Source organism: Acinonyx jubatus, chromosome B1 (genome assembly GCF_027475565.1).
Source record: "Acinonyx jubatus isolate Ajub_Pintada_27869175 chromosome B1, VMU_Ajub_asm_v1.0, whole genome shotgun sequence".
Taxonomy (NCBI): Eukaryota; Metazoa; Chordata; class Mammalia; order Carnivora; family Felidae; genus Acinonyx; species Acinonyx jubatus.
Window position 1 is genome coordinate 102090626 of NC_069382.1, and position 23440 is coordinate 102114065.

At 35.5% G+C, this 23440-nt stretch overlaps 1 long non-coding RNA gene across 2 annotated transcripts in view; it reads right to left on the reverse strand.

Annotated features, from left to right (window-relative positions):
- Positions 1-23440, reverse strand: part of LOC113600502 (uncharacterized) — a 41807-nt gene that overhangs the window by 17586 nt on the left and 781 nt on the right. The window contains exon 2 of one of the 2 annotated variants that reach the window (XR_008296168.1): positions 3411-3483. This is a non-coding gene — a long non-coding RNA (uncharacterized LOC113600502). Of the gene's footprint in view, positions 1-3410; positions 7184-23440 lie in introns of those variants that run through there. The other variant, XR_008296167.1, reaches the window with a different exon arrangement.

Sequence of the window (23440 nt, forward strand, 5' to 3'; positions counted from 1 at the left end):
CATCCAGCCTCGAAGGCCATTAGAAAGAGGAAGATGATGGTAACTCCTGCCCAGCTTGGGCTTGCTGCCGAGGTGCAGAAGTGTATGAAGGAGTCTGAGGCCCCAGCATATGAAAAGCTTTCTCATCCAAGAAACGAAACTATTTTTGGAGCCAGAAAGGAAAAACTTTTGGATACTTTCCTCTTCCCTCAGGTCCTTAGGAGCAGTAATTTTTAAATTATCACCGGCTCCTTCAAATAGCATTATGCTAATTCACATACATGAATTTTCCATTTCCCTGTCTCATTCTTTGTGCTAAATTTTTCATACAATTTACGTCTGCATGTTAAAAAAAAAAAAACAAAACACCACCAAGATGCATTACTATTGTTCCTTCAGACAAAGTGGATCCTATGGTAAGTGTATGTTTAACTTTTTAAGAAACTGCCAGACTGTTACACAAAGTGATTGGGCGTTTTACATTCCTACCAGAAATACATGAGGGTTCTATTTTCTTGACATCCTAGTCAACAATTGGGTTTGTCAGCCTTTTCAATATAAGCCATTTTAATGGATGTATAGTGATATTTTATGTTGATTTTAGTTTGCATTTTCCTAACGATTGATGATGTTGAGTATCTTTCCATGAACTTGTTAGCCACAAAGTGTCTTCTTTTTCTTTTGCTCATTTCTTAATTGAAATGTTGCTCTTTTCTTATCATTGTGTTATACACCTTCTCTGTATATTTTGTAGTTATGTGTGTGGGTACACAGATGTATGTTGTGGAAATATTTTCTCCCATTTTGTGGCTTGCTTTTCATTTTTAATAGTGTTTTTTGACAGGTAAAAGTTTTGATTTTGGTGAAGTAAAGTTAACAAAATTTTCATTTATGGTTTATGATTATGTCTTATCTAAGAAACCTCTGCCTAATTCAAGGTTATAAAGATTTTCTCCTATATTTCCTCTTAAAAGATTTATAGTTTTAGCTCCTATGTTTAGGTATAAGGGCTATTTTGAATTATTTTTTGTGTGTGATGTAACAAAAAGGTTGAGATCCCCTTTTTGTATGTACATATATCCAGTTATTCTAGCACAGTTTACTGAAAATACAATCCTTTCCACCGAATTTTTGACATCTTTGTTGAAAATGAATTGATTATATAATTGTTGGTCTATTTATGGATTGTCATTTCTGTTCCATTAATCTATGTATGTCTAGTCTCTGCTGTTACTATACTCCCTTGGTAGTATAACTTTTTTTTTTTTTTTAGAGAGTGAGAGGGCACAAGAGGGGGAGGGCTCAGAGGGAGAGAGAGAGAGAGAGAGAGAGAATCTTAGGTAGGCTCCATGCTCAGCCCAGAGCCCAATGTAGGGCTCAATCCCGCCACCTTGGGATCATGACTTAAACCTAAATTAAAAGTCAGAAACCCGACTGACTGAGCCATCCAGGTGCCCTGGTACTATAACTTTATTATCTTGAAATCATATTGCATAAATCCTCCCAAATTTATTTTTTTAATCACTTGCTCTTTGAATTTCTCTATAAATTATAAAATAAATGTGTCAATTTCTCCTTATTCTTGTTTATGAAAGATTTGCTGAATATAGAATTTTGAGTTGACATCTTTTTCTGTTAGCATTTTAAAGAAATAAGTCCATTGTCTTTGGTTTGCATAAATTTCTGACGAAATGTCTGCTGTTATTTTTATCTTTGTTTCTCTGCATGCAATGTGTGTTTGTTTTCTTGATGCTTTTAAGATTCCCTCTTTAACACCTTTCCAGCAATTTGATTAAAATAAGTCTTGGAGAGGCTTGATTAATATTTGTTTTACTTGGGCTTCATTTTGTCATTTGGTTCTGAGAGTTTATAACTTTTCAAATCAAATTTTAAAAAGTTTGGCCCTTATTTCATCAAGCATTTTTTATCTTCCTTCCTTTCTCTGGAATCCCAATTGCATTTGTTATTATCTCCTGGATCACTAAAGACTAATTTTTTTCAGCCTTTTTTAATCTGTGCTTCATTCTGGATACTTTCTATCACTATCCAATATGTATATTGTTGTCTGTTAACTACTTTGACTACCTTTTTAATTTGGGGTCTGTTTTATTGACTGACTTTTCTCTAAGTTATGGGTCACATTTTTCTGCTTCTTCCCATAAACAGTGATTTTAGTTGAATGCTGAACATCATGTATTTATGTTCTTGAGTGTTGCATTTTGTTATAGTTTGGGGGTGAATTTAGATTACCTTTAATGCTCATTGAGCCCCACTTTTAAGGTGAGGCTTTTCTGGGCTCTCCACTAAATGCATCATATATTCATGAAGGGCTCTTCACTTTGGCTGATGGGAGCTTGAATGATTCTCAGACCTTTATGAGCTCCAGGAATTGTTCAGCTTACAGCTCCCTGGTAATTGTCTTTCCCCTGAAATTGCTCATGTCCAGTGATCTTTGTAGATTGATAGTCAGCCAAAGATTTGATGGGGCTACTTTGAAGATACTTGGAGCACTTATGCATAGCTCCCTCTTCGCAGGCAGTCTGCCTCACAAATTTTAGTTGCCTTGCCTTCCCCAAGTAATGATTTCGGTCCCCTCAATTCATTGACATACCCAAGTTTTGTTTGGTTTCCCCTTCCTGTACTTCACTGGAAAGTACTTCTAGGCAGAAAGTCTAGATGAAGGTAGAGACCACCTCATGTGTTTCTCTTTCCTCCAAGATTATTGTCCCAGGATTATTATGAGGATGAATGAATTAAGATCAGTAGAGACTTGGACCCAAACGTGGCATATGCAAGCTCTCAATAAATGTTATCTTTTTTTTAAAAGTCTACCCTACCTTATCTAAAATCCTAGAGTCCAGGTGAATTTTGAAATTTGGAGACTATTTTATAATGACAATATGGAACATTACACTAGTGGGGTCTGAGAAACACCCCATGACCAAACATTAAGGTTTCTATAGCAAACTGCATGAATATTTATTTTAAGTGAGATAAATAAAGACTAAAAATAATCTCATGTCAGTTCAGGTCAGATTTTGTTGCTCAAGCAATTATTTCAATATTTTAATTTTCATAATTTTTTTATTTTAAAATTTCAAATGAGGCATAATGGACTGTATTATTTTATATTGGTGAGAAAATTAAATGAGGTGATATATGCAAGGTAAGCTAAGCACAATGCCTGGCACATAATAGGTTCTCCATATATGTGCATTTGCCCTTGATACTGAAATTAATAATATTAATTTTATTATATTAAATCCACAAAATATTTGCAGCTAAAGCAACATCTTTATAGGTTGTTTTTACAGAAGTCTTCCAGACATTCCCACAGATAACTTCCTGTGAAGTTCCTAGATTTTTTTACTGTTTCATATTTTATGCCTGGGCATGTAACTCATCTGTCCCCCTTTATGTCCTGCACCTACCTTGGTGAAGCGTCCCTTGTTTGATCCCCCAGCTTGGTTAGTGTCTCATCAGTGACAGTGAAGGAAAGCCAGTCTCACAGAAAAAAGAAAGAAAGGATAAAATAATGACTGCTTTTTATTGAACATTTGGTCTAGGATCTGTGCTAGATACTTTATATGATTATCTCATTTAATTCTCACAACTATTTTGTGGAATAGATATTGCATTACTGTTTTACAGATTGAGAAACTGAGACACACAGAGGTTGGATGATTGCCTAAGGACTTTAGAAAGAAGTCCCTGAAATTGTTTATGTGCTTCGCCTCCCCTCCACCATGAGGGACACACCATTCCAAAGTTTAAGTGTGTAGATGTCATAAAACTACTAGATACCATGGGCAAACTAATGAGTGTTATCAGATTCCACATTCGGGTGGAATGTATTAAAAAATTCTCCCTATCAACCTAGATGGGAATTAAAAGACATCCCAACAACAGCATTTCTGTTCTCAGACCCACAGGGCTTCAATATTCCTTTTGCAGCTCACCTTCAACATTTTCCCCACAACCACTATCTTGTTCACTCCCTAAATCTGATTTGTGTACTCCCTTCAGTCTGTCACCCTTACCAGATTAAAATTTTTGAAAGTGGAGGCTGTGTCTAATTTTCCTTTCTATCCATCTCCAAAATAAATATTTAACACATAGTTACAGCTGGTGTGCTTTTGATGGAACAGAAACTAAAGCAATACCTCAAGGGAAATCACAGACTGGCATTTCAATGTCGATTGGGTTCTTACTTCACACATATGTCAGATTCAAAGTCAGCTGCAGCTCTTACCTTGCGTTGAGTTTCCAGAAACTGATGAATCTTGGGATTTTTGTCAAATAAGTACAAAAGAACATTTTAAACATTATAATAAGTATTTCTTCAGTCTTCATTAATTAATTGCTGCTGTCTTCCATCCTCTGAAATTATAAAATGCACTCTGCTTTTTTTCCTGTCCATATTGTGTGGGATGTAGGTAAGTAGAAGTAGGTGGTAGATGGAAACCCTCAAAAAGGAAGCTTGGGTCACCTGGGTGACTCAGTTGATTGAGCATCTGATTTCAGCTCAGGTTATGATCTCCTGGCTCATGGGTTCAAGCCCCATGTCGGGCTCTGTGCTGACAGCTCAGAGCCTGGAGCCTGCTTTGGATTCTGTGTCTCCCTCTCTCTCTGCCCCTCCCCTGCTCACACTCTGTCTCTGACTCTCTCAAAAATAAACAAACATTAAAAAAATAACAAAAAAGTAAGTTCAAGCCAATTCAATAATTTTTAATCCACAGACAATCCCCATTATTTCCTTATTTTCCAGTATACATTTTCTGTAAAACATACTTACATAAAGATGGTAGAATAAGATCTGCTTTAATGACTTCGTCCAAACCAGTCATAGAGCATATGCTATATTGCCATTTAATTTGAGTCTTTCTGCTCTCCAGAAAATCATCTTTGTCTCTTTTTCTTTAGTAAGAACTTTATTTGCATAACAGTTTGGGTCTTTATGGAATACTGGCACTACTCTTTTAGTTTTGTTGTATGAAAATGAACTGTAAAATAAACTTATGTGTCCATGTTCACTCATACACCTGCTGGGGTCTGCATATTCACATGGAGGAATTGAGGGGCAGCAGGAAGTGGAGGTGAGGAAAGTTAAGGGACTTGTCTTATTTGTTTTTACTTAAATTATAAATCACAGATCAATGAAAATAGAAATGTTTTCAAGAGAGATGATTTTCACATGATTGAGAAAATGGCAATGGTCTAGATGGAGAAAAACATTATTAAATTTGTGGTGGTAGCTGGGGCGAGGGGAAGGGCCCTGCAAGATGGTCCCCTGAGCCTGTCTTTGGTGTTGCCACTATTTATATGCCACCTTATGTATTAAACTACATGATCCATCCACTGAAAAATGTAAATAAATTTTGAATTAATAAGCATTGGGAAATAAAAGGCATTTCTTCTTTTTCTTTTTTCTATTTTTTTTTTTCAAGGACCTATCCGTTGACTCCACTATATTTTCTGAATAATACAATACAGGGGTTTGGGGGTAGAAAGTATATGCCTAACCTTAACATTGGCCCATAAAACTCCTCAAATTGCACCTTGCAACTGTTGTCAAATGAGCTCATTGAATCAGCAGTATTAATTTAATCATATTTTGGTTTTTATGATGAAATAGTTCCAAGGAATACGTTTGAGTAAATTCTTAGTGTTCCATCTGAAAATCCGTTCTATAATAATGATAGGTAGTTGCTCACATTTTTTTTCCTACTGTGTAAAGTCTCCCAATAGACCACAGAGTTGTGGGGGAAAGTGTTTCTTTTCACCTTACAAATAGTAAATCCAAATTAACTGAATAAGTCAAGGAATAAAAAAACAAAAACAAAAACAAAAAAACCCACATGCAATAAAGAGGTTAGTTTCCATTTCATCTTATGTGCAGTAAACACTAAGTTCTAATTCAGATATGTTTTCTTTAAACATTTTTTAAGGAAAGAGATAAATTTCATCTATAAATATTAAATAGATGATTTGAAGCACTTCTGATTTGTATCATCAATTTTCAAATGGAAATTTTATCACAAAGCTAATAAAAACAAAAAGAGGAGTCAGCATTAAAAAAAAAAAAAGGATGAGTGAGACATTCTACAGCTTCTCAGTTGAAAGGAACAGCACTTCCTTTTCTCATGATACCAAAAGCTCCCCGATAGTGGACCATACCGGCTTAGAATGTGTCTCCCTCCAGCAGAACAGCTGTATTACTTTTCCCAGCAGCTGATTGGGTCAGTCTGCCTCAGGGCACTCAGCCCCCCACCAAGTTGTTACATTCCCAAGACTGAAGACTCTCTCTCTCTCTCTTTTTTTTTTTTTTCCCAGCACTTAATGCATCATCCCTCCCTTTAGAATCTTCCTCTGAGAAGTAATACAAAAACACTGCTTAATTGTGGCCCTTTCAAACTGGAGCATGATCAGTTTTCTTTAATTCCTGTAAAGACATTTAACGGCTGATGTAACTATGACCTCCATTTGCTCAGTTAATAGAATGGACATTTGGAATTTTTGCGCTGAAAAAAATAATTACTACACAGTTATTATATTTTAGCTGTATTTCAAGAAGACAAGAATTCCATTGGATTGAAAATTAATGGGAACATTAGGGAATAAAGGACTCATTAACCAGGAATTAGGTCACTGATCTAGTTTATTTTCAATACTATAGATTCTACAAAAGAAAGACAATCTCCTCTAGCTCACCCAGATATAAATGAACAAAAGTAAGATGTGGAATGATTTCTGTAGCTTACGACACTGGAGGGTGGTGGTTGTAGCCTGTGGAGCCAGAGTGGAGAAATGAAGCTGAAAGTGCTTTGATGTCTAAATTCCATTGATAACTTTTAAGCAAAACTAACAGTAGAGTGAGCTGTGGAGATAGGAGTGGAAGAGAGAGGATGTTTCAAGAAAAATATTCACACAGTTGTTTAACATGGAGCTGATCAAACAAAATAAAATTTTCTTCTAAGGAAGCAAATAGGATGTTTACATTCTCAATTTTTCCTTTCATCTGAGTCCAAGTATAAAGAATCTAAGAGTCTAGGGCTGGCTGAATCTTTTAGTAATTCTCCTTCAGAAAAGCCTTCGGTGAAGAATTAAGAAAACCAATATCAGAGAAAGGAAACTTTTTTAGTGGGAATGGGGAAAGCTGAGCATAAAGAGATGAAGTTATGAAACAATGAATTCTAAAAGTGAAATACCCCCAAAAATTTGATTCCCCACCTGCCCTCCCCCCGGGTTCTTGACCAGGCATAAGCATCAAAATTACTTGAGCTTTTTCATTACACAGTTGCCAAGATGCCACACTTGGCTTTCTAAATCAGAAACCCTGAAAATGGGACATGGCATGGATCCTCTTTAAAAGTTCCACCAGTGATTCTGAAGCACATTTCATCTTAAGAACTACTATTCTGGTGCAATCCACATTTCCTCCAGGCTTCTCCACTCTGTGCTTACAAAACCACAGTAACAGCAATGGCTGAAAACTCATGGTCCTCCATGTGTAATTGCATGGTTTCGTCCATCTATTTCTGTAGTCCCCAAATGCAGAGCATGGGGTTTGAAAGAACTCCCAGATTTCTCTGCTTGTCCTCCCTTGTTAAGGTCTTGGTTAGCAGAACCATGTGAGAGTGGTACTCAACACTGGCTCTCTTCTCAGAGCGTGGACCCCTTTTCTGCTTCTCCCAAAGTGCAAACACTCAAACCCAAGCAGCCTTTGTCATCTCAGAGCCAGGCTGTGTTATGTATGCCTAGACATGGTGAATTGATGTTCCTTCACAGCGCAAAAGCACAGGCTCATAAAAGACTAAGACCTAATCTCAGGACCAGAAAATGCTTCTCGTTTCCGCCCCCCCCCCCCCCGCCCACCTCATCACCACATTACTAAAGCCTATTTACAACAATTGCTTTTACTGGATATATCATGTACAACTATCAAGAAAAACTGGCAAGGCATACCAAAAGATAAAAAACACAATTTGAAGAGACAGAGCAAGCATCAGAACCAGACAGGGTAGGAATATTGGAATTATCAGACAGGGAATTTAAAACAACTATTAATATGCTAAGGGACCTGATGGATAAAGCAGAAATCATACAAGAACAGATGGGCGATGTAAGCATAGAAATGGAAATCCTAAGAAAGAACCAAAACTGCTTGAGATAAAAAGCACTATAACAGAAATGAAGAATGCCTTTGATGGGTTTATTAATAGACTGCACAGAGCTAAGGAAAGGATCTCTGAGTTTGAGGATATGACAACTGAATCTTCAAAAACCAAAAATTGAAGAGAACAAAGACTGAAAAAAACAGAATATCTAAGGACTGTGGGACAATCACAAAAGGTGCATGGTGGAAATATAATGGAAATACCAGAAGGAGAAGAAAGAAAGAGAGAAACAGATATATTTGAAACAATAAAGACTGAGAATTTCCCCCAAATTAATGCCAGATGCCAGATCACAGGTCCAGGAAGCTTAGGGAATGCCAGGCAGGATAAATGCAAGAAAAAAAATCTATACCTTACCAATATCATTTTGAAGTTACAGAAAACTAAAGATAAAAAAATTCTGAAAGACAAAAAAAACGGGGGAAAATACCTTACTTGCAGGAGAACAAAGATAAGAATGACATCTGACTTCTCAGAAGCCATGCAAAATAGAAAGATAGTGGAGCAAAATGTTTACAGTATTGAGAGAAAAATGATGCTCTTCCCTAACATGTTGCTGCTTCATCACCCTGGTTTCTAAGCCACATGATAGGTGCCTCTGTGCCAGTGAAAACAGATCCCTAACATTCTTCCTGCAGCCCCTGCCTGCATCTGGGTTCAGGATAATTCCATGGGACTCATTAATAAAAGAGACAGCCTCCTGCTCACTCATGTGCCTTTCCATATCTGTCTCCAGACATCTTCCTCTTTGGAGACATTTTCCTACTATGTAAACTACTTCACCGAAATAGCCTCTTTGAGCTTTTAGCTGAATATTTTCATCAAACACACATCAAAATTCCAAATCCCAGTTTAGGTTGAGATGAGATCCCTATTACATTAGTAATTCTTCTACAACAATATTCCTCTCTCTCAAGTTATGTAATATCTAGCTACATCCAAGGAGACCACAAGGTCTTTCATCAAGTGCATTGATTGATAAATGCCAGCCTCTGGAGTTGCCCAGAAAATGCTGTTAACATCTATATTTTCAAACTCAAAGCCCAAATGCCATTTGGATTGCCACATGGATAAGGGGAAGGGAAAGGGTGAGAGGGCATTTGGTAGAAAACGTATCCTCAAACCTCCAACCCTAAAAACTGCTTGAAGAAGTTGCCTGTATCATGTCAGCACTGCATGATCTCTTTGCTCCCTGCACCCTTGCTCCGCTTTCTGCCTCACCCCCACTTTCTAAATCTTATTGTCAGGGCTTTGCATCTTTGCAAGAGGCCCCACCATTCAGCCAGTTCTGCAAGCCAATAACTGGTTGTTAAACTTGGCTCTTTCTTCTTTTTCCTCTCACCTCCTACAGCAAATTTATCACTAAATCCCATTGGTTCTATACTCTGAATTTCCCTTGATTCTATTCTCTCCTTCTCTGCATCCCGACAGTCTGTAGTCTGGGCTGACATCATGACTTACTGAGACTAATGCAATAAGTCACAACTGATTTCTTCACATCTACTTTTGTACCCTGAACATTGTTTTCTATGGTACAGAGTATTTTTTTTAGATGTCTGTTTCAGCTTCTCTTAGAAATCTTAAAATCTTCTTAAATCCTCTGAATGTCAGGGCCTTCAACTATAAACTGAAAATAATGATTTCTCCACTGATGATTATTATCAGAATTTGAAAGAGTATAAAATATATGTATAGAGAATATGTATATAAAAAGCTTATATAATATTTTACTTGGCATGTGACAAAAGATCATTCTTTTTTTTTCTAAGCTAACTGAGGACATTGGACTAAATGGAGAAACAAAAGTCCATTCTAGCTCTAAACTGTTATGATTGTATGTTACCAAAAGAAGTTGGATGAACCTAAATTTTAAACTGGATGCCGTATTCTTTAGATACTCTGTTAGTAATAAAATACTAATAAAATACTGAACCAGATGGACATGGATATGACTCATATTAGGCTATGTCAAAGGTGATAAACACCACTATTGTGTATATACTGCACGTTGCCAAACCCAGCTCTGTCACCTTTTTTCTTTTGGGTGATAGGCTGCTGACAGATTGCTTAGGCTAGGGAGTCAAAAGAAGAGAGTCAGTGCTTCAAGTAAGTCAAGACATTAAACAAACTGAAATAAGAAATTTAATCTAAGCACCATTCATCTCATCTTTGCCTCAAATGAGGGTGGGGATACCGAGAGAGATTCCAAAGGTGGAAGTGATCATGTTTCTTAAGTTAACCTGGAAGAAGGGAGAAAGGAACAGAGAGAGGCATAACAATGGTCTTTAGAGAAAGATAATACTTTTGAATTGATTTGAACTGAATTGAATTTAAGGAGCCTCCTGGGTTCTCTTCCACAAGAATCTGAGTGTCAAAACACTGGGGAACGAGAAGTTTGTAGTATTTCCTCTGGCTCCTAGAACTATTTCAAGTCTTCTGGACCTGTATGTATATGAAAGCTGAAGAATAGGCTGGTTCCTAAGTGTGGAGTTAGGACCAGGAAAGGGAGAAGGATCAAGAATAAAGAATATGGAAGGAAAATGGTCCCTCAGCACCTTGAGATTCAAAAGGAAGGTGTGAAACCTGTATCTATAAGTATGTATACAGTATCCCAAAGGCAAAAGTCTATGTTCTAGTCTTTCTTTAACCCTCGTTTCTAGATTCTAAACTCCTGCCCCATCATCCCATTCTTGAAAAGAACTTCTTGGATCAATGACCCATCACATACTGACTCATCCCTGGAGTTCCTGCAGGCATGGGAATTGTGCCGTTTCCTTTTTAATCTGTAGTAGATAAATATATCTTTCTCAATGAATGGAGCATTAGTTTATTTGCCTAAGATAAATGAATGAATGAATGAATGAGTGAGTGAGTTTGAGAACTGCCCACGAAGCTAGTTCTTACAGCGTGAATCGCAGAGTCTTCATCTACAAATTGTGGGTACAATGCCTACCTTATTGGTTGTTATAAGAAACTGAGAGTTATAAATGAAAAACCTTATGTTCTGCTTGGCACGGATTCCAGAGTTATCTTTTCCTATAATAAAGCTCAATGACATCCCAAGTTTGGAAATTAAAATTTCAGGCATATCCCCAGAACAATCATCATAAGGATTTTTTCAAATAGTCCATAGCTCATGGTCCGAATATACGTGTTTTAAAATGTCATATAATTGATGAGATCCATTAAACTTCCAAAGATATATCTGGCTTTCTATTATGAATTCCAATACTTGAAAACCTTGGGGGAAAGTCTTCTGTAATAGGGTATGTCAAATACAAGCTCTGTTTTTGCTTATTTATACTAAATAGCCTCTAACCCCCAGTCCACTATGCTGTACAAGATTTATTTACAAAGTCTTTAGCAAGAGCTGGAGTTCCATGGGTTCTGAGTATACATGAACTTTCCTCCAGCAAATTATTTTGGGTTCGTTTTTGTGATGTGACTTTGATTTCAGCATATTTGTCCACTTATGTTTAGAAAATACATAGTTATGAACATTTTTTTTCCAGTGGGAAGTATTTTCATTTTAGAGTATACTATTTAAAACAAAGACTAAATGTAATGAATACATTCCTGCATGGGTTATAAATTAAATTTCTGGACAGGGACATGATCCTTATATCCTAAGAAGGCAGAAAGTTATATAATTTTCAAAATGTTTAGTGAGATCAGTTCACCCATATTTTGAAGAGCATTCACTTTTCTCCCCATGGAATAATATGAATCACACATTGACCAGCATTTACCTAACTTTCTTATCTTTTAAAATGTAGAAAAATTCAGGTTCCTCTGCTAAGTAAATTCCATGTTTTTCTTCAAGATAATTGTCATGTGACTGCATTAGTTGGCTAACCTTTTGTTCTCACCAAGAAACAGTATTATTTGAAAAGAAACTGTTTTCATATGAAGTATGGGGAAAGTGATTCTAAAAGTACAAATATCCTCACCCAGATTTTCAGTATTTAATCAGGTATTTTCAACACACTGGTAAAACTGAAAATGGTAGGCATATTTGAAAGTGACATTTATTCTTATAATTCATTTTGATACAATTTTTTGTAGAGCATTCATAAAATAATTTCCTAAATGAGATAGTAACATACAAATTTCCATATACTGGAGAAGCTACTTCCTATAGAAATCTGACTCAACTATAGATTTAGTAATAAGCCAAAACACTGGTTTATGTTGAGACTATTAGGTATGCATAATGATAATACACCCACATGCACCTTTGGAACACTTAATACTATTTTAAATGCTTTTACATACATTATCATTCATCATTTAATCACAAATAGTTACAAATGTCAAATTCTTTGGATAGGTCAAATACAGAAAAAAACTAAATTCATACTTCAAGTAACTTTTATTGGCATTTCCTGATAAGGAAATGGAGCATTTTAGCAGAAGAAATTAATATAGGTTTGGAACAAATATGTCAGAAAAGTGGTTTCTCATTTATGTATAAAAATGTATATACCACAACTACTATCAATCTAAATAAGTTATAATGTAACTGTATTGTTACTTGAATGGGCTCAACTGGGGCACTGGCCAGACACCACAAAGCCTAGGAACTAGAGCCGGACATGTTAAAACTAGGTTAGGAATTCAACAAGAAGGAGCCAACATCCAGAAAGAAAATGGAGAGTGCAAACCATTCTTAAGAAGCGCAAGGAGTCATAGCTGAGAAAACCAAGTATGCCTAACAGAACCACAGCCTGGAGCAAGGCTGACCATGAAAGTCTGATCCAAGGGGTAACAAACAAATGCAACTGGAAGGGGATGGGAACATGTGCCAAGTCCTGGGATTACCGGCTGTGGAGCTGGAACGTGGGTTGCGTGACCTATGGGTCAGCTGGAATGAGACAAAAGAGGTGGTCCTTACTTAAAGGTGCTCGCTGGGAAAGACAGATAAAACGCATCAAGTCTTCTTAGTATTAACTACACACCCAGTTATGATAATAGTTATTAAAATGCAATTCTATGGGGCACCTGAGTGGCTCAATTGGTTAAGCATCCTACTCAGGTCATGATCTTGCGGTTCTTGAATTCAAGCCCAGCGTCCAGCTCTGTGCTGACAGCTCAGAGCCTGGAGCCTGCTTCGAATTCTGTCTCCCTCTCTCTCTGCCCCTCCTCCACTCATGCTCTGTCTCTGTCTCTCTCTCTCTCTGATAAAAATAAATAAACATTAAAAAAAATTTTAATGCAATTCTACATGGCAAATTGTTTTCTTATCCAGAAAGCTTTAGTAGTAGTGGTCATGCAATTGCTGATTTGTATGTATTGATATGAAATAGTATTCAAACTAAATATTTAGGAATCATATTCTGTCATTAACATTTATAAGCAATTAGTATGATTATTAAATATCTTTAATAAAATCAATGTAATTACAAAATTACCATTTTGAAGAAGATGAAGCTTAAATCCTTCATCCTAATAAATAAGAATAAAAGTATTTTATCACTTTAATTAACATAATAGATAATGAAACGTATTTGTTGATTGAGCGGAACTATTTCCGATTTGTTGCATTTAAGGGTGTGGTTTAGTCTTATCATGGCACTATTGGGAGGCAAACAAAATTACTGCAATTCATAATTTTTTTGTTGTCCTTTTTACCTATGTATGATCATATAATTCCAGCCATTTACATGATTCTGGATTCTGAATTCAGGGTCTTTGGTCTAAAAACTGTACTTACGTGTCCCTCCTTTTGATTTTCACAAAGGATGTTTCAGCCTCATGTCAGTTTTTAATCTGTAATACATGCATTTTTCTGAAAAATGTTCTGAGACACTTTTGTGTCATGAAATTAAGGGAAATAATTCTCTATTAGAGGATGTTGGTTGATGCAGAAAAAATAACATGGTAAAATAGCAGCTCACAGGAAAGTTTTCAAAATGCATATCTCTATTGATTTAGTGTGAATCTGTCTGAATCACAAAATCAAACTCTAGAACTAGCGTTAAGAAACTAAAGAGCACACAAAAAGAACAGAAATATGCTAAAGCCTCAAGGGAAATTTCAGGAACAAAGGATAACAATTTCTAAGGACCCAAAAGAATTAAAAATTGTACTTGCCTGAAATTTGTCACTAACATGTGCCTTGAATTAACTATTTGAAAAAGCATAGATTTAAAAATGAAGTTAAAATTCCCACAACTATTATCAGTATAAAAGATTCATTTTCTTCTCTTCTCCTGACCCCTACTCCACAGTAGGGGGCTGACCTTCACCATTTATTGACACAGGAAGAGAAACCAGACATCACTCCAGTGGTTGACCTGGCTAGGGCAGGAAACAGTTTTTCTGGGAACTACACAGCATTTATAAGTCTCTTGATAACTGCACCTACAGTGTCTAGGTTTGTTCTTTCAACTCCTATTTTTCTACACACTGCCAACCAATGCAAACACAGGGGCTCTTTGCCTGGTTTCAATGCAACCAGCAATGTGGCTGCTACAGACACAAGCGATTGAGAGATACAGTTGATGTTGATTCACTTAAAGTCTGATTATCAAGACCTGGTTTGTGACGGGGCATAGGGGGTTAGATTTCTCTTCTGTGCCCAGAACAATATGGTTTTGCGCTCTGAGATGCTACACGGTAAATGTAACGGACATTTATGTGTATGTGCCTGGGTGTTTTCCAATATCCTGAGAAACTGCTGAAAACACACACACACGCACACACACACACACTCATACACACTCACACACAGCAGCAAGGCAAAAAGACCAAGTGAGTTGTAGGGAAGCCTAGTTTAATCTTCAAACTAGACAGATGGCATCACCATCAATTAAAAAAAAATTCTTTGGAGTAAGACTGCCTGAAACATCACTTAGGCCAGAAGTTTTCATCACAGAGAGAATCAGGAAAAATCTCTTAGAGATTCTGGCTGCTTAGCCCCAAGTGTCAACGGGGACAGTGATGTTGAACACACCTGCCACCACACACAAACACACACACACACACACACACACACACGTAATTTTTACAACCCTTAACTCCTTCTGTATTGAGGTCAGTACTTTGTATTCCGTATTTTTCTTCGTTCTGCTCTTTCTTCAGACCAGAGAGTGAAGATTTGAGCACATGTATACAGAAACACATAGGCAATCTCCTAAATATTCGTTTGGCTAACCGTCCAACAAATTCCAGTACTCTAAGGATTAACTAGTCACTTTATTTCTTTTGGAAGGCTCTGCTATAACTGAAGCCCGACATTTTGTTTATCTTCCAGTGTTTATCTTCCAAGGAACATACTCAAATGCACTCATCATGACAAAGTACCTGCTGTAGAGATACATTTTTAAATTGTGGAACTTGAAGGCTTTTTTGGAGGAGCAGAGACTATTATCTAATTTTTAAATTTTTTTCATTCTTTGTAGGAATGGACAAAATATAAGATTCTTAGAGATTTTAAACAACTTTAGGCAGTGTTTCTAGCCCCACTTTAGTATAAAGTTAAGTAGATCTACCTGTATGTTAAATGGATATTTGAAACCTATAAATATTAACAAACCTCATTTAAGTTAATTGTCCTGACCTGCTCCTCCTGCAAGAACACTTTTTGGAGAACTGCTAAAAAATAGTAAAAGAAAGATTTGCATTTCAGAGCCCTTTATTTCCCCAGCCAGGCACTAGTGCGGTTTCTCATGAATAATGCAAAGATACAGTGGCAGGAAGCCAAAAAAAGAATAAAGAAAAGCAAAGATGGAGATAACAAATGACTCTACAAACTGTATCATTAATCCTTGAATGACTGAGAATTGATTATTAGTGAGTTCATTTTTTGTTTGTTTCTATTGACTAGAGAAGGATGGCTTTACAGAGCATCATAAAGCATGATTGAATAGAGGCTCTCTGAAAATGCTCAAGTCCCTATTTTTTCCCTTAATGTATGTCAACCTTAGAATTATTTAAAGTAATATATTATCACTGAGAAAAGAAATTAAGTAAGATTTTAGTTCCTTCTCTGAATACATTTTCTTGAAAGTAAATTGGAATTAAGAGAGCTCAGGAATTCTATTCCTTGTCTCAATGGCTAGATTTTTGGCATTTATATGTAAACAAATAACTCTAATATGATGTAAGTGCTATATTCAAAATATGTGCTATGGGAGAACAGATCATAAATTATATCAATAGCAATTAAGATATATATTCTTAGCCTTTTTTGGACCCACATTGTATTCAATTAACATTCAACATTCAACAAATATTTATTGAGTATGTATTATATGCCAGATAGTTACATTTTAACAATGTCAACTATTGTCTCAATTTTTTTTTTTAAAAAAACAAAGATTATTAAGTAAATGGAGATAACCAAAGATTTGCCTTGGGGGGAACGTGAGAGGGAGAAGGAATTCAGAGACCTGGCTAAGACCAGAGGTGTGTTGCTAAATGTTTAACAATTGGCTCTCCAGGTTTCAAAAACAAACAAAAAAAGGAGGTCCAATTTGTAGAGTTCACTAATTAATGTGATATAAATATGACTGTCATGTTTGATTTCAAGCTACATCACCAAATGCGGAGTTGGGAAGAGATGCACACAATCCATTCTCCTGATTCACCTTGAACCCACTGTAGCCATAATTTAGTACCCACCAAACAATGGCTTTCCAGGTTCATTCTGAGAACCTATTTATGATTACAAAACAGGCAGAACTGGGAGATTGAATAGCTTTGCAGAATGACACAAAAATGCACATGGATATATTTACCTATGGTCTTATATTTATCTCTTATATGCTCCTATATTTATCTCTTGTCTTCTCTTTTAGAGTGTCTACTCTCATATGTTGTCTCTCTTTAGCCCTCTGCTACATTGAGCACCTGATCTCTGCTATTACAAAGAGAAATAACAACATTTACTATGGAAAGCTGGCAATAACTTTGAGCCTCTTCAGCAATATTGTTTACCATTTTATCACACAGTATTAAAAGGTCATGTTGAGGAATGCCTGGGTGGCTCAGTCGGTTAAGCGTCTAACTGCAGCTCATGTCATGATCTCATGGTTCCTGAGTTTGAGCCCCAGGTGGGGCTCTGTGCTGACAGTTCAGAGCCTGGAGCCTGTTTTGGATTCTGTGTCTCCCTCTCTTTCTGCCCTTTTCCTGCTCATGCTCTCTCTCAAAAATAAACAAACATTAAAAAAAATTATAAAAAGTTGTGTGGAGATTTAATAAAATTAGTAAATATTTCTACTTCATCAAAGATTGAGATTTAATAAAATTTGTAAACATTTCTACTTCTTCAAGGAAATTTTTAAATGAAACTTGCAGTTTTTCATTGAAACTATGTTGAGATGAAAAATTCGGTGACTCTAAGCCTTCACTGGAGCTAGATTTTCAGTTTACCCATTATTGCTTTGTACCATCAGTGCAAATGTCAAAACAATTTAAAGCGCAAATAAATAATACCTTAGTGTTATTATTAAAATAATTTTTAACCTTGTAGGCCCCGTGAAAGGATCTCTGGGTGCCCTAGGGGTCCGCAGACAACACTTTGAGAACTACCCTGCTAGTCTAAAGTTGCAAATGTCTCTTGGTTTTGGTTATTGCAATAAGCTCCCCACATCCATTCTGGCCACTTTGTAATCCATTCACCAACAATAAGGAAATTCTAATCATGTCACTCCCTCCTTAAAACCCTTTTATGACTTCCCATTACTCTTATGATGAAATTAAAACCCTTATCACAGTTGACAAAGCCCTCTATGATTTGGTCCTTGCCTATTTCTATAGCTTCATCGTTCTTTGTTTTCTTCAACCTATTTGCAACAGCCACACTAGCTTTTCTGTTCCTCAAACACAGTAGATTCATCCTTGCCCCCACGGTCTTTGCACATGGTCTTTTTTGTGCTTGCAATGCTTTCTCTACCCTCCATTTACCTGATTAACTTGACCCATCCTGCAGATGTCAACTTAAATCTTACTGGAAGAGGCTTTCCCTGCCTGACTCCCAACAGATTAGATCCTCCTGTTGTAAGTTCTCACACTCTTGTAATTATATGATTAGTGTTGTGCTTATTTTTGAGATCTGCCTCCTTCATGAAACTGTTACTGTTCTCATGGAAGAGACTGTGTCCGTTGTGCTTCCCATTGTATCCCTAATCTTCAGGGTAAGGGCTTTGAATGCTGTCTGATTTTATTGAAGGGGAATCACTTAGCATTAAAAAAACAAAGAATTGGATGATTATCTACATGTAAATGTCAATCTGTCTGCTCCTATGACCATGTGCAACACTGACCCTATGGGCCTCAATTGAAAGAGCAACAAAATACCTTAATCTAGCACCAAATTACCTTATAAAACTTTCATTACTAAAAAAAAAAAAAAAAAGAGCAAACTGGAGGTGAAGAGAACAGATCTCTTATTTCCTACAGGAATCAAATTGGAGCCAGACCAGCATGACAGTACTCAAAATTGAAACTCAACTCCAATAATGAAGGTTTTGTTTCAGAGATAAATTTGTCATATCTAAATTCCTCTTTCCTTTAATTTGATGTCTCCAAGGAAGTTCCTTAATTCTTCATATAAATATACTATAGACAATCAGCAGTCATTTTATTATCTCATCCATTCCTCCATTTCAGTAAAAATATTGAATATGTTCTAGCTCGGAGTCAAGTCTGTAACTTCTTGACTTTCTGGAAATGTTATTATACTCCCAAGCTTAATATCACAGTAAATCTTACCTCCAGAAAATACTGTGGTTCTCCTCCGAGTAAAGAAAAATGTGCTAGAAATTGTAACTCCAGGAGGCTCAAAGCTCTTTAGAATATGCCCAGTATGGCACGTGCATGTCTTATGTCAAATGGACAACCAGCAGGTGATTACACACAGTAGCCTAAGAAGGTACCATTAGATGTTACAATTTTTAGTATTTATTTTCTTCTCAGTTCAAAAAAAAGCCACCAAAATGATTTAAGACTTCCTGAAATACTCCTATAAATATTGTTAATTCTACTCTAGATGAAATTGATGTATCTTACATAAATTGATGACTTACTATGAACAATCATAGTAAGTCATAAAACTCAGGATTGCTTGGTGATAAAAAAAATTTGGTTAAACAGCTAAATATTTTACTTATAATGCCTCAACTACTTTTGGAATCATGTGAGACATTGTTTCCTTTTCTATTTCCTGCAGTATTCCTCCCAAAGCTAGAGTTTGTTTTAAAAAGACAAAGATTAAATACCGCGGTGAATTATTTCTCTGCTTATGTGCAAACACCTTTTTCTTTTTGCTTGTCTTTGTGAATTTTTGAAATCTAATATTTATTACATTGTGTTTAAAAAAGAGACAAGTTATCATGCAGTTTGAAAAAGAAAAGATGGTAACTGTAACAGATCTAATTACAGTGAGATACCGTAATTGGGTCAGCAAGAGGCTACGAATGAATGTATTTGTAATGGAAATAGGAACTTTTCTGGAACACTTTTTTCTTTCTTTTTTTTTTTTTTTTGATGTTCATTTATTTATTTTAAGAGAGAAAGCGTGAGCAGGGAGGGGCAGAGAGAGGGAAAGAGAGAATCCCAAGCAGGCTCCATGATGTCAGCATGAACCCAACAGGGCTCAATCTCACCTGATCATTACCTGAGCCAAAATCAAGAGTTGGACATTTAACTGACTGAGCCACCCAGGCACCCCTAGGAACTTTTCTGGAACATTTAAATAGGTAATATTATGCCATTGCCTTGGAAACCCCACTTGAATTTTTTTTCCTTTTTTTTTTTTTTTTTTGGTTAGGTCTGAGAAAGAAATCCCAGATGGAAAAGTTCAAAGTAGGAGATTAGTATCTAGACAAGCCGTAGTGGTTGTGTTTGGAAACCTAGACATCAAGAGCCCACTGAAGGGGGCTGACTGCTGAAAGGAAGGAAGGACTGGGAACCCCAACTTTGTATGTGTGGAAGCATCACAGAAAAATTCTACTCTCTGCAGCAGTTTGGATGACACTGTTATTGAGTAGCTTGGAATTTACCTATATCCTTTTAAATTAGCTGTTTCTAATTTCTTTTTTTTTTTACTTGTACTACTTGATGTTAGGCTAATCACCCAACTGATGAGTCATATAGTACTCTACTATATAGACTACTATATATAATAGAGTTCTATTATATCTCATTTAAGGAAATTTTTATTCACCAAAAGTTATAAGACTAAATAATTCATCTATGGTATGTTATGGACAACCTTCTTGATCTCATAAAAGCTGATTGTTCAATTTGTGCATTTTCCTGCCTCTTGCTTTTTCCTTTCCTACTTGCTTCCTTTAGGCATGCTTTTCCCGTGTTGAGTGCCTTCTCCAGGGCTTGAGCAAGAGGAAGGTAAGACTTCAAACTTAGGTCAGCCATGTTATTAAAGGTATGCTTGGAAAAGTGTATGGAAAATAAGAAATTTGCCAGCAAAAGTGACATTTGTAAATTATCTATGAACATAATTGATTCATTTAAAAAAATGCTCAATTTCTTTAGAACAAAACTGTCTGGTAGAATGTCTTGTGATGATTGAAATGTTCTGTACCTGTGCTGTTCAATTCAGTTGCCACTAGTGCAAATGAGTAACTGAATTTTTAATTGTATTTCATTGTAATCATTTTAAATTTAAATGGCCACATGGAGCTAATAGCTATTATAATGGTCAATGCAGCTCTTGAACATGTCTTTCTAGTTATCTAGGCTAAGCACTCCAATATCATTTCATTAACTCCAAAACTACTAATTTATAAACCATGATTACTTGACATGGATTGAATTAGTCTATCATTGACTTCTTGAACTATGAAGAAATGGCTGATAATCAGATTAAAATGTAAAAAATAAAACAAAGCAAAACATTATAGACCAAAAGTTGCATAGGAGCAAAAACTTATTATAAGAACTAATTCAGCGCCATTAAAACTATTTATAAATTAATACAGATAATAAATTTGTTAGATGATGAATCCCTTTTATTACTTATTGATATGAACTAGGTCTAAATGGACCTTTTTACTTGGAAACAGTCTGGAGATGGTTAATTCTATGTGTCAATATTTGGGGGTTTTGTTTGTTTGTTTGTCTGTTTTTGTGTCAACTTGACTAGACTAAGAGATGCCCACATGGCTGGTAGAACTATTTCTGGGTGAGTCCCTGAGAGTGTTTCTGAAAAAGGTTACCATTTGAATTAGATTAAGTAAAGAGACCTGCCCTCGCCAGTGCAGGTGGACATTTTCCAATCAGTAGAGGGCCTGAATAGAACAAAAAGATGAAGGATGGGCAAATTCTCACTCTCTCTTCTTAAGCTGCGATATCTGTCTTCTCCTGCCCTCAGATATCAGAGCTCCAGGTTTTGGGACCTTACAACTTTGGGACTTACACCATCAGCTCCCCTACTTCTCAGGCCTTCGGAACCGGACTGAATTATATCACCAGTTTTCCTGTCTCTTCATGTTGCAGACTGCAGATCATGGGACTTCTCGGCCTCCATAAACATGTGAACCAATTCCTATAATAAATCTTCTCTTATGTATATATCCATATATATCCTACTTGTTCTGTTTTTCTGGAGAAACCTGCCTAATACAACTCTTTAATATTTATGTATTTTAGCATTTATTCAAACTATGCCAGACACTGGACTAATGGTGTTGTTTTTTTTTTAACTTACCCTGAAGAGGTCCATTTTTGCTCTAAAGATGAAATGTGTATCTTTCACTCAGCAGAATTTAATATTAACATAAATATTAATATATTTGCCAACTTGAAGATATGCAAGGACATTAAACAATTTAATACCCCCAAATCTTACTTTTATTTTTAAAGATGTCACCAGCACTTTATTTAATGTATTTCATACTTTCCACATAAATAATACTGAATTTTCCTTAGATGAGCACAAAACAATGAGGTTTTTAATATTTTATTTAATTGTACTTTATAGTGATTATTATTTATATGATTGAAAGTTTCTTTAGTATAGTATATTAGCATATGGTATAGTATATATATGTGTATTGTATTAAATATTTAAGGTTTTTGCTACATTTTAGGTAATAATAAGTTAAAAAATTTCCCAGTATTTAAACTGTGATTTAGTTTATGTATAGTAGATAGCACTAATGTATTAATATATGTATAAATACAATAACTACTGTATTTCTCATAATAAGTACTACAAGTTTAACTATACTTATATAACCATAAGAATAAGCATATGCACTAATATAAAGATAAGTACTAATAGTTTCTTTTTTAAATTTCTTGCATTAGGTATTATTTTAATGCCTGATATGTAATGTCATTAATAAAAATAATGAATTGATTTGCACATAATAAAAGGGACTTAATATGTTAGCCCAATATTCCAAGAATATTGAGCATGGTCTATAGAGCCAAGCTGCAAAGACTGTTCAATTCCCAGCTCTCCACACACTAGAAATAACTTTGAACAAGTCATTAAACTCATCTGTGCTTCAATTTCCTCACTAGGAAGGCAGAAAATAATATTTGTCTCTTCATAAGGTCATTGTGAGAGTTACATAAAAATATTCATGAAAATTACTTTATGTAGCTCCTAACACATAGTAAGTGCTCAATAAACATTATTATTATTATTATTATTATTATTATTATCAATATTATTATTATCATCAGGAATATTGCAAGGTAAACTAAATATATTTAGGATCTTATGTCATCTACTTAAAGGAGATATTTGAACGAGGAGCTTGACAATGTTCACATATTATTATAGTATCCATTTTCACAGAAAACTAAACCAGAGTTTACATACTGGAAGATTTTTATTACAAGTATCTGAATTTGTACATAAAACGTTCAAATATTTTTATTTCCTTAAAGAATATTAATTTGTCTTTTTCCTCCCAGTATAAGATTAGAAAATCTATACTCTTTTGTAATTTGTGTGCTTTGTTTTGAAGAATATATTTTGGACATAGAGCTATTGCAGAAGATGTCCTTCATGTTGAAAACAAATTTATTTTTCTTTGAAAGACACGTGTATTTCATTTTAAAATATGGTCTTTACTCTCTATGCCTATAAATCCTAAGAATGGATATATTAAAAATGGAAAAAAAAACTTCTAAGAAAACATTTCTGTAATGAATACTGCCCTACAAAAGATGTAATATTTGAGAAAGGCTCTGATCCAAAAGTATGATCAGAAATTTTCAAGTAGAGCATTGAATCAGATCTCTAAATGCCACCATGCACTGAGTAAACAGATTTAGCTGGCAGTGCAAATCAAATTGGGAAAACT